A 5,747-nucleotide genomic window follows, 5' to 3' on the forward strand; every position below is an offset into this window, starting at 1 on the left:
TAGTGAATCGGTAGCCTCACTCTTTGGGAGTGCATCAAGTGCAAAAGAAATGTGGGATGCTCTTGTAAACCGGTATGAAAGAAATACCCAAATCAAACGAACCAAAATAACCGGTTTAGAAGCAAAATTTGAAACCTTTAAGGTTGAAGATGGTGAAAGCATCGAGGATATGTATAATAGACTTATGCATATCCAAAATGAGTTTACCGAATTGGGAGAACCACTTTCTAACAATAAAATTGTAGGAAAGCTATTGAGGGTGATGCTCATGAGGGATAGATGGTCCGGATTGGTGAGTGCTCTAGAGGCAATCCAAGGCACGCACGACACATTCACACCGGATGACCTCTATGCTCATTTTAGGAGTTTTGAAGAAAAACTTCGACAATCCGGTGATTTGAAGCAAAGCTCAAAATCCAAAACCGTAGCTTTTCCGACACAAAACCGTAACTTTCCAAGCTCCTCAAACACCCGTCTTTCAAATGATCAATTTATCAACAAAATTGATCATGAAACATCCAAGGATGCCCTTCTCTTATCCAAGATGTTTCAAGGAATGCTTGACTTTGAAAGAAAATACAACAAGGAACGAGAAGAGAAGAACAAAAGAGTAATGTGTTTCGCTTGCCATAGAGAGGGGCATTCCATTCAAACATGCTTCAAGCTATTTCCACAATTGAAGAACACGGATGGTGAAACACAACAAGATCGAAAACCAAGACAAAAGTATGATGGGTACAAGAAGAAGAAAGCCAAAGCTATGCAAGCTTTGTTCTCGGATAGTGAGACGGAACAATCCGATACAGAATCGGAGAATGAAGAGGAGATCAACCTTGCATTGATGGCAAGTGTAGATGAAGATCCCTCGAAAATTGACATTGACTGAATTATAGCTAGCAAGAACATCACCGATGAAACAACCATCAACTTTCTCATGGAGCTTGTTAAATCAAGGAATGCCAAAGAGGGAGAGGATGGAGTCAACACCTCAACAAACTTCGCTAGTGAGGTAAACTCAACACTTAGTCTTGATGGTTATGAGACCGAACTTGAATGTACAAATGAAGGTGGTGAAGAATATAGTGGTGAAATTGATATTGAAAATTTCATAATCACAAATGAGACCAACAATGACTTGTGTACCAATAGGTTAGACACCAATGATGCGAGCACTTTCAAAAATGAAATTCTAATGCACGATGATCATGAATCTAGGTTGAAATCACTCCTTGATGAGTCCAATAGAACCTTGGTTGAGAAAGAAGGCATTATTCAAAAATTAATTGCTAAAAATGACATGTTAGAACTTGAAAATAAAAAGTTAAAAACATCACACTTAGGTGAAATAGGCATTTTAAAAGTTAAAGTTCAAACCTTAGAAACCGAAATTCGGGCATTGAGATCTCCTAGTGAATTATCAAAAGTCACTAGTCTAGATCCCTATTATGTGAGCAAGTTGATACATGATCAATCCTATTATAAAAATGATAGAGTTGGTCTTGGATTTGAGAAGGGTAAATCCTCACTTAAATCTAATCACATGCGAGGCCCTAAAGGAAAAGGGGAACATTCTCAAACTTCAAGTATTCCAAATGCCAAACTAAAGTTTAATTGTGAACAATATTCAACTTATCAATTTTTTACTAAAAAGGGTTTAACTCCTTTGAACAAGGAGTCATCAAAATTGAAATCTTCTCATGTTTCAAATGCTAAACAAGATCAAAAGTCACCAAATTATGCATTTAGGTACAAGTACAATAAAAGAATTTCTAAGAACAAAAATACTTCTAAAGATAGTGATAGGAACACTCTTAATCCAAAAGGGTCAAACAAAACATATTTCAAAGGACCCGATGGATGGTTTTATGAATTCAAAAATAAAGTTGCTTTACAATACCAAACTCAAAGAAATGGTTTAGCTAGAGATGTTCCCCAACATCACAATAGAATTGATTCTAACAAAACCAAGAGTGTTGCATTTAAAGTTGCAAATGGGTCACAAGGTAGTAATAAGAGTAGTTTGCATGAAGTGAAGTACCAATCCATTCTCAAACAAGGTTCTACTACTCAAAAGCAATCAACTACAATATGCAACTATTGTTGCAAACTTCGCCACACTTCCTTAGAATGTAGATTTAGGAATGTAAACAACAAACATAATGTTGTTTGGGTTCCTAAAGCTATACTAGCTTAGGTTCACACTTAATCTCCCCTAAAAGTATTATAATTGCCAAACATAAAGGGGGAGATTAAAGACAAGGTATATGTTAGTTACTAACTCAATAATAACTAATATATACTTTGTAGGTGTGTTTGATTTCATCTCAAAAGGAAAGTGCTTGGATCATTGATAGTGGATGCTCACACCATATGACCGGTGACAAGTCTAATTTTAAATTCTTAGAATCATATGATGGAGGTACGGTTACCTTTGGCAATAATCAAAGAAAGAGCTCTATTATTGGTATAGGCTCAATTGGTAACCAACACTTGACCATATCTAATGTATATCTTGTTGATGGATTAGATTACAACTTACTTAGTGTAAGTAAACTATGTGATTCGGGATATTATACCAAATTTGATGCTAATGCTTGTCACATAGTTAGGTCCTCGGACGATGCTCTAATTTATTCGGGTAAACGAAAGAAAAATGTTTATTACTTGTATTTTACTCACTTTGATTCCGGTGAAACATGTCTAAGCGCCATATCTAATGGATCATGGTTATGGCATCGTAGATTAGGTCATGTTTCAATTGATACCATTAGGAAGTTAGTGAAATTAGATCTTGTGCGTAGTTTACCAACACATAAACTAGAACTTGAAGGATTATGTGAGGCATGTGTTCAAGGTAAACAAACCAAAAGTAGCTTTAAATCTAAGGATATGGTTTCAACCGATCAACCTTTGCAATTATTACATATGGACTTATTTGGACCAATAAGTGTACCAAGTTTAGCAAAGAAGAAATATGCATATGTAATTGTAGATGACTATAGTCGCTTTACTTGGATTTTGTTCCTACAACACAAGGATGAAGCAATTAGCAACTTCATTGAATTTTGCAAACGTGTTGAAAATGAAAAGGGGTCAAAAATCAAGAAGCGACCGTGGGGGGGAATTTGAAAATGCAAAATTTGATCAACTTTGCTCTAAAAGGGGATACAAACATGAGTATTCGGCTGCTCGCACACCTCAACAAAATGGGGTAGTTGAAAGGAAGAACCGAACCTTAGTTGAGCTTGCCCGAACCATGCTAAATGAATACTCCTTACCTAAACACTTGTGGGCCGAGGCAGTAAATACGGCATGCTACGTGGTAAATCGCGTAAGCATAAGGACCATATTGAATAAAACACCATATGAGCTATGGAAAGGGTACAAGCCTAAGATATCTCATTTTAGAGTATTTGGTTCAAAATGCTTTGTTCTTGATGAATCTCCCAAAGTAACTAAATTTGATTTTAAATCAATTGAGGGAATGTTTGTAGGGTATTCAAACTCAAGTAAAGCCTATAGGATTTACATTCCATCTCAACGAATTGTAATTGAATCCGTGCATGTTAAATTTGATGAAAGTGCTAATCAAAAGGTCGATAAAGGTATTGAGATTGTAGGCGTTGAAGTGCCAATTCTTGATCAAGATGAAGTTGAGACAAGAACCGACACAATTGAGAATCAACCCGAGCAAACTCAACCCGAAATGGATACAACCAACAATATTGAGACAGATCAAATAATTGAAGATGCAACCAATAAGAAGATGGATCCAATAGTTGAAGGAATGCAAACCGAAGAGATACAACCTCCAAGAATTGAGTATCAAATTCCTCAAGACCTAAGGGAAGTACCATCTCATCCTCTTTCTAATGTAATTGGTGATCCTAGGGAAAGGGTTAAAACAAGATCCAAATTAAATCAAATGATTGGCCATTGTGCATTTGTATCTCATATAGAACCTAAAAATTTTAAAGATGCAAATGTAGACCCAAATTGGATTTGTGCCATGCAAGAAGAACTTGCTCAATTTGAAAGGAACAAAGTTTGGGAACTTGTACCTAAGCCAAATGATAGAATGATTATTGGAACCAAATGGGTCTTTAGAAATAAAAAGGATGAAGATGGAAATGTAATACGCAACAAAGCTAGGTTGGTAGCTCAAGGGTACAAACAACAAGAGGGTATTGACTTTGAAGAAACCTTTGCACCCGTAGCTCGTCTTGAATCCATTAGAATGCTTTTAGCATATGTCTCAAACAAAAATTTCAAATTATTTCAAATGGATGTTAAAAGTGTATTTTTGAATGGATTCATAGATGAGGAGGTATATGTTAATCAACCTCAAGGCTTTGTTGATTCAACATTTCCTAATCATGTGTATAGACTCACCAAAGCTCTCTATGGACTCAAACAAGCTCCTAGGGCATGGTATGGTAGACTAAGTTCCTTTCTAATTGACAATGAATTCATTAGAGGCAAAAATGATACAACTTTTTTCACCAAGAAGAGAGATGGATCACTTTTGGTGGTGCAAATTTATGTAGATGATATAATTTTTGGTTCACCTAATGCGGCACTTGCCGAGGAATTTTCTTCTCTTATGAGTAGTGAATTTGAGATGAGCATGATGGGTGAATTGAATTTATTCTTGGGACTCCAAATCAAGCAACTCATGGATGACACCTTTGTGAGTCAAACTAAGTATGCGAAGGAGTTGATCAAGAAATTTGGGATGACCGAAAGCAATATGAGCAAGACTCCAATGGCTACGAATGCAAATCTTGACTCGGATCCAAATGGCATATCGGTGGACATCACTCAATACCGAGCTATGATAAGTAGCCTACTCTATTTAACAGCTAGTAGACCCGATATAATGTTTGCGGTATGTCTATGTGCTAGGTATCAATCAAATCCCAAAGAATTGCACTTGAAAGCCGTTAAAAGAATTCTCAAATATGTCAAGGGTAGTTTAAATTTGGGATTATGGTATGGCAAACAATCGGATTTAGACTTGATAGGATATGCCGATGCTGATTTTGCCGGAGACCGTATGGATAGAAAAAGCACAAGTGGTACATGCCAATTTCTTGGTGGTTCACTTGTATCTTGGTCGAGTCGCAAACAAACCTCGGTTGCCCTTTCCACAACGGAAGCCGAGTATGTAGCGGCCGGTAGTTGTTGCACACAAATTCTTTGGATGATTCAATCCCTAAATGATTATGAAATTCGCTTCCGCAACGTACCAATTATGTGTGACAATACTAGTGCCATTATGATATCCAAAAATCCGGTCCTTCATTCTAGAACCAAGCACATAGAGATAAGGCATCATTTTATTAGGGATCACATAGAAAAAGGTGAAATTGAACTCATACATATCGACACCAAAGAACAAATTGCCGATATATTCACAAAACCCCTAAATACTCAACAACACAATGAATTAAGATTTAAATTAGGCATGCTTGAACTTAGAGAATAGACATATTCATAACTTATTTCAAAGTAATTCATTGCAATCAAAATAGTTCATTTAAAGACTGTTCTGCAGGAACAAAACGTTATAACGTTTTTGAACACGTTGGTAACGTTTCTCTGAAACTCCAAAAAGTCCGAGAGCATCATAAAAACGTTACATAACGTTTATGAAACGTTGCAACGATTTAGACAGATCAGGCTCATATTCTAACAAAAACTGAGTAAAACGTTGTAACGTTTCCGAAACCGTTGTAACGTTTTTC

Source organism: Carex rostrata, chromosome 24, assembly GCF_964058835.1.
Source record: "Carex rostrata chromosome 24, lpCarRost1.2, whole genome shotgun sequence".
NCBI lineage: Eukaryota > Viridiplantae > Streptophyta > Magnoliopsida > Poales > Cyperaceae > Carex > Carex rostrata.